Source organism: Uloborus diversus, chromosome 5 (genome assembly GCF_026930045.1).
Source record: "Uloborus diversus isolate 005 chromosome 5, Udiv.v.3.1, whole genome shotgun sequence".
In the NCBI taxonomy this organism is placed as follows: domain Eukaryota; kingdom Metazoa; phylum Arthropoda; class Arachnida; order Araneae; family Uloboridae; genus Uloborus; species Uloborus diversus.
Window position 1 is genome coordinate 34,124,773 of NC_072735.1, and position 7,902 is coordinate 34,132,674.

The window sequence follows — 7,902 nt, forward strand, 5'->3', positions numbered from 1 at the left end:
TCGGTCTGTATTTTGTTATTGTGAATGCCATTCATTAATAAAATGAAAAAAAATAAAAGCGATTTTTTTGGCTATTTTGAAACGAAAAGCATTTATATATGTTTTTTTTTTATTTATGAGATAAATGATAAATCATAGTGCGTTTAACTATATGTGAGCAAAAATTTTAAATTTATCTAAACTTGTCACGTTTGCTGTATTGTAGAGTTTGGTTTGAAGTTACCGGTTTAACGATTTCTTCGGTTTAGTCACTTAATAAAGGGATTTCTTCTCAGGAAAAAGCAGGCGCCATCAAATTATATGTCTTGTTCGATCAACACTCAGAATAATTTCTGAAATTTCAACTTTTTATCATAGTTTTCCTAAACATTCTTGACTTAATATCTCAATGAGAAAAAGTATATGATTTAGACAAACACAAACATCGTATATGAGCAATAAAAGAGAAAAACGAAAGAGGAAAAAATGTGTAGACCAACTCCAAGAATCTTTCCTGTTTCGAAAGTTTTAGGGTTGTGACTATTTTTCAAGAAAATGAGGAATCTCCTTTCAATAATGGTTTGGATAAGAATTTGATACTGTTAAATTTATTCTTGTCTTCCTTTTCATTTTCTTTCTGATTTTCCCTCATAGAAATTGATCATTAATTTAATTTCTTCAACATTTATGACTCCTTTTTGTTCAGTATTTCCATAATAAATACCTACTCAGCACATAACAGTAAATTTTAGTGGGGGGGGGGGGCTTCTCCTAGGTAGTCAAAACTTACAAGAGACTAAAAAGTCATCTGCAATGGTACGGAAAGGCTTGGAGAAAGTAATTTATTTCTGCGATCGAGGCATTTTTATCTGAAGTTATTACCTTCAAATTAAATCAATCAAATATAGATTACTTTGTTCCAGGAAGATTTCACTTAACTGGAATTGATAATTAAATAATACTCGAAATTCATTCTCTTGGAAACGGTTCACTGGATATAAAGTAAATATAAAATCAGAAACATGATTCACTTATTATTGACAATTTTTTACATGCAATTTGATGACTAATGATATAATGAAAAATGTGGCGGTGACTATAAATAAACATTTATACACGAAATAAACGGCTACATTTTGTTGATGAGCGCCTCAAATGGATTGTACACGAGGAGCTCTGCAGTTTATGCACTCAATATGCATCACAGCTCACAAGATAAATATATACATATCATACAAAGCGAAAATGTTTCACTCAACTGGAATTGATAATTAAATATTTCTCGAAATTCATTTTCTGCAATAAGGAAACGGTTCTTCCGTTATAAAGTAAATATAAAATCAGAAACATAATCAACTTAATATTGACATTTTTTTACATACAATTTGATAACTAATGATAATGAATAAAGTTGCGGTGATTATAAATAAATATTCATACTCGAAATAAATTGCTACATTTTGCTAAGGCGCGCCTCAAATCGATTGTATATAAGGAACTCTGCAGTTTATGCAGTCAATATGAATCACAGCTCACAAGATGAATATATACATATCGTTACAAAGCGGAAAATGTTTCACTCAACTGGAATTGGTAGTTAAATAATTCTCGAAATTCATTCTCTTAAAAACGGTTCATTGGATATAAAGTTAATATAAAATCAGAAACATGATTCACTTATTATTGACAATTTTTTACATGCAATTTGATGACTAATGATATAATGAAAAATGTGGCGGTAACTATAAATAAACATTCATACACGAAATAAACGGCTACATTTTGTTGATGAGCGCCTCAGAGGGATTGTACACGAGGAACTCTGCAGTTTATGCAGCAAGTTACCTTTTTGAATCTTCGATTTCGGAGCAAAGTTCGAAAACCCCCTCATCTGTTGCCTTAACAGCATTGAAAGTGGTGCATAAATGAGTTTTTACGGTGTTATATAAAGGGAAGAGGGTGAAAGATAAGATTTCAGAATTTTTTTGGACATCGAAGCTCTCAAAACTAGTGATGTGCCGGATCGTTAAAAAAGTAGATCCGCGGATACGGATCCGGATCATTAGTGGCAAGATCCGCGGATACGGATACGGATCTCAAAATTTTTTTACACAATTCAACTATCCAAGTGTAAAATTCGTTACAAAAGGTATTCCCGTCAGAATAATGGCACTGTTTCTTCAAAAAATGTCGGTTACGGCGAAAATATAGTCAAGACTATGATTTACTCCTTAAAAAAAAATCTCCGCAAAAATTGAGGGAGAGCTGGAAGGAATGGATCAGTTCTGCTTTAATGTTTAAATAGAATGTTGAAAATTATTTCTAGCTTGCTCGATAGATGTAGGATACAGGAAGAAGAGTGGTAAAGCTGCTACTAGATAGGCTAGAAATAATATTTTTCGCATTTTATCGCATCAGCATAAATGCAGTGCTGACCCATTCCACCCAACTTACTCCAACCGACGATATAACAGAGACAGGAACACCTTTACTAACAGTAAATAGAGTATTTAGTCTCACTTTTTTTGAAGGATGCTGAGAAAAACCAAAATGAAGAATAACAAAAACCCCAAATCAATAAAAAAAAAACTAATATTAAATTAAACATTATAAAAAAGAACCTCATATGAAGATAAATTTCTCGGGTCAGAACACACATTGTTAACAAATATGAACTGATAGCAGATAGAAATTTTAAATCATTGAGCTTTTTCTCCTAATCTTCCGACTATGAAATGTTACCAATCGCGCGTTTAAAGGCTTAGAATTGCATTTAAAATTTACTTAACAAGATTATAGTAGGTCCTTACTGTATAACTTGGAAGTTCCAAACTAATATTAAACGCAGAAAACTCGTTCTTTCAATTATGCCAATATTTTTAACGTACGGGTAAGTTTTTACAACCCTAATTGTGAAAAACGTTGAGTCGGTTTTTAATTAATATCTCCGGTAATTAAAGTTCGAAAAAATCGAGGCCAAGCTAAGAACACTTTCAAAAAAGTCAGTTTTTGAACGAAAAAAGAACTATCCAAATCGGTTCACATGTTTCAGAGCTACGATGCCACAAATTGACACACAGAAATACACTTTTAAAACTTATATTACTCCTTCCTTTTCACGACGGGGGGTACTAATTGGCTTCTGAAACGATACCTTATAATTTATGTAGGGAATATAACCTAATTTGAACGGAATTTAAGTCTTTTACTCAAATATTTAAGAATTTTTAGAATAGAAAAGATCCGTTTTAGATCCGTCAAAAAAGTAACGGATACGGATACAGATTTTTATTTTCAATCGGATATCCACGGATACGGATACCGATATCCGGAACATCACTACTCAAAACGCAATTTTAGATGATCTTCGATAATTTTAAAGAAACGGGGTAGAAATATCCGTTTTTGGGTTCAAAACGTCAATTTCGAATAAAAAAAGAATTATTCATCGACTTTTTTTCGAAAAGGTCTATAAACCTTCCAGGCACTAACCTAGGCAAACTAAAAATTTTAACGAAATCGGTCAGGTATTTTCTGAGTTTACCCCGGACATATAAATTTAGAGTTTGCGTTTTATTTATATAAAGATACTAAAGCTGAATTATAGGCATGATTTAATTTCATTCGAAATCTTAATTATATGTGTGATTGTAACTTTAGTAAATATAAATAATTTGGGAAGGTTTGCGACTAAAGATCTGTGATGCGACTCATGATACGGTGCTTCAAGATTTTTTTTTAAATATGTATTTGTTTTATTTTATTAATTTATTTTTAACGTGCACATTTTTTCAGACATGGCGCTCATAGAAGTTAAGCCGATACTTTGATTTTTCATCGAGAAGTACAATCGAGAACAAATTGTGGTAAAAAAGAAAAAAGATCGTTTTGAAGATTTTTTTAAATATTTTAGGGGGGGGGAGTTTCACCTTGAAGGTCCCACCCTGCGACAAATGCTCATGTTTTTAAACTTTTCTTTTCTCTATGCCCTCTCCCACTCAAAATAATAACAACGATTTTAAAACAGTCAAAAACAGAAAAAATTGGGAGGGGGAGGAAGTATCACTATCACCAAAACTCCAAAATGGGATGGGTAGGGGGAAACGGTGATCATATTTGGATTCAAGGGGTTATTTTATGTAATGACATTTCATAAAACATTTTACAGAACAGACTGATATAATCGACATTGATAGTGTTGTTAAAGATTTTCCGTTGATGAAAAGTAGAAAATTAATAGTTTAGGTTAAGAAAAAAAATTTCAAGTATAAATATGTGTATCTCTCAGGTAATTTATAATCATATTTTTGTTTCTTTTTCTTTTCAATAAGAGGTTTCAGAATTACTACCAGCATACCAGTATATACAGTTTTTGATCACGTTTTAAATGTTTTAATTTAAGGAAAATATTATCGCCCATAATGCAATAATTTTTGAAAAATATTTCAACAATTTTTCCTGTTTGACGTAATATTATATTAAAATGGAAAACGTATTTTGGATAATAAAATCCTGTTTTCGTTCTATAAAATGTTTTAAATGTCTTTTTTTGGGGGGGGGGGGGCATTCAGCAAAGAAATTTAAGAGGGACGGCAAATTTGGTGCCTGCCACGGGCGGCAGAAACCTACGCTACGCCGCTGTTTGCAATTATCAATTAATTACAGCATGGTTATCTATTTATTTATTTATTTTTCATGGCCCTATAGTTTCATAAAACATGTTTTCTATCATTCTTTGAAATTTTAAAGCATTTCCTTGTAATGGCACGCAGATGAATTATTGAAACATGATATAGATCTGAAGACTCGAGTTAGATCTGTAAGAGAAAATATAATGATGACAAATGGGGAGATAAAGAGTAACCGAGATTTTTCTCGAATGCTACGCATGTTAGTATGTTTCACATAAGACAGCATCTTTATTTTCAGAAGAAAAAAATAACTTCTTTGCTGTTTCATTGTTTGCTCAAAAAGACATTTTGAATTTAGAAGGGGGAAAAAAATCACGATTACATTCCGAATGAATTCTGTTACTTTTTGAAAAAAAAGTTACTTTTACGTGCTCTTTTGAACAAAATTGTGTTTTGGAATCAAACCCAGTTTAATTATTTAATATCTATATCGCTGAATCTTTGATGAGCACTGAACTTTAATGTCTTGTGCGTTAACCATTTTATCAGTCGTCATCTTTATTTATAGCAGAATCTTTATCCTATTATTTTTTTCATCTACGAATCCACGATTTGAATAATTTACTCTGTTATTACGTTAACTCACTTGTGTTCTTACAACTCCTCACTGTTCAATGGTATTTTATTAGTAAATTGTAACTGGAATACATTGCAAAGAGTCTAAAGTTTCCGCTTTTGAAAACTACATATTTGAAAAAAAAAAAAAATGTTTAAAAAAGTTTTGATGACTTTTTTGTTCTTCGGTTTTTAATTTAGCATGTTTCCTTTAGTTAAAAGCAATCAGCCTTTTTCATTCGTCATTCATTTTTATTTATCTTCGAGACTTAATATTAACAGAATACAATTTTTAAATATTAATAATGTAAAAGAAAATAAACGTCAATCATTCAAGAAACCAGCACTGAATAAAATTAAGTATAGCACTAAAATCCTTGTCAAACTTCAATCTTGTTGCGACTTCTGGATAAACGCAACGATACTTTCTGAAATTGACACCCTCTTTTCGTCTTCACTGACTGTTTTACGCTGATCAATTACCCTGATTGAAACACATTTGATTTTCATAAGATGTGTGAAAGTAATCATTATTAAATAACAAGAAAAAATTGTAACTTTGAAAAATGAAAAAATGCTAATATTTTACTTTTAAGAACAAAAAAAAAAAAAATTAAAAAAGAATTTAAAGAAAAATGTGAAATTTGCCGCCCCTGAAAATTTTGGCATCCTTAGGCCTATTGGGAAATTGGGCCCTGATGTCAATACCTTTCAGAAAAACCAATTCCCACTACTGCATCACAAAAATCACTTGAAAGCTAAAATTTGACCATTTGTTGCTCTTCAACTACATCCTGAGAAATGTTGAAAGAGCAAACCGGTCTTCAGCTTTGCATTTGCCTGAAGGGAGAGAGGGGTTCGGTTCCCGTGACAGCTATTAGCGCCTAATTACTCCCCTCTGTGTGAAGCTGTTTAGAGAGGGCACTTTATTCCCCCCCCCCTATAAACCGAGTGAAAATCCGCGCCATCTACATTTGAAAGTTGGCAAATGAAGATAGGAAACTCTCCCTTAAAGAAATTAGAGTCAGAAGCAAAGACTATTACCAGCAGCGCAGTGTCAGAATTACCAAAGGTGGATTGGCAAGCTCAGTTAAGAAAATTCGATTCAATTAACGACGACATAGGGTTGTATCTTGTCCATTTCGAAAGAGTGATGACGCGAGTTAAAATGGAATCGGCATTGTGGATGGCGTGTCTTACTGGAGTATTGCCAAGTGATATTGTTGAATTAATTCTGAAAGAACCAGAAAAAAATGCCGAAGATTATGCTTACGTGAAAGATTTGCTTTTAAAGCGATATAAACTAAGTCCCGAAAAGTTCAGACAACTATTTTACTCACATAAGATTAAGGATGGAAAGAGCTGGCGTGAATATTATTATGAGTTAGAAACATATTTTACCGGATGGACAACAGGACTGAAAATTGAGAGTGTGAACGACTTAAAAGGACTGATAATCTCTGATCGTATCAAAGAGGTGGCTCCTTCTGCAGTAAGAGATTACTATTTGAGCACATGGTCATCATTAAATACACCAATTGAATTGACTAATAAGATAGATGAATACATAGAACTGGACAATTCTTTTAAGGGTAAACTTCAAGTGAATGATCGTCCAGAGTTTTTTTTGAGAAAGAATCATACTTCAAACGAAAGTTGGAATAAAGACATTTCGCGTGTTAGAGCTACAGAATCCATAGTATGTTATAACTGCAATGAAAAGGGACATTTTTCTCGTGACTGTCTAAAATTGAGACGACCCAAGTTGTGTACCAGGTGTAGAATGGAAGGTCATGGAACAAAGGATTGTCCACAAAAAGCCTCTATTTCTCCTCTAGTGAACATTTCTCATTCGAATCCTTCGGACAGAAACGTAAGTACTAAGACTATCGTTATTAACGGCATCACTACGGAGGCAATTATGGATACCGCAGCAGACATATCAATGATTAAAGAAACATTTGTAACTAAAATAAATGCGATCATCTTAAGTAAAATTTTAACCAACATACGGGGTATCGGTGGAGTTACGGAGTCTTTTAAAATAGTCACAGCACAAGTAACAGTGGACAATGTACATTTGACAGATGTCAAGCTTTATGTGGTGTCCGATGGCACTTTTGAGGGACCTAATATTCTCATTGGAAATGACATTATAGATTTTCCCGATTTAGTCATGGTTCGAAAGCAGGGAATGTCTAAACTGTTTCACATCAGTGAGTTTAAGAAGATGTGCAATATCGAAGTCGATGAAGTCCCAGAAAAAGTTGTATTCAGAGTTTCCGAACCTGTTCAAATACAACAACGTACGGTGCAATTAATCCATGTAGTAAGCAACGTTGATCAGAAAAATGGAATTGTGTTAGTTAAGGAACAAAGTGAAGATTTTGAAACAGCAGTTTACCTTGATGGTGGTAAAACAATACTACCAGTCGCCAACTTTAGTTACCAAATTATGCATCTCAAAAAAAATCACGTTATTAAAAGAGGGATCTTACAACCTGAGCCTCTCAAGATCGACCAAATCCCTAATGAAACTGATTCAGTAGAAGACAGTAGAAAAATTAATATTTTGATGGTAAAAGAAGTCATTAGGCAAAAGATTACACGTGAAGACATAAAAGTCGGCCCTTGTATAGACATTCGACAACAACAGGAAATTTGCAATTTATTGAAT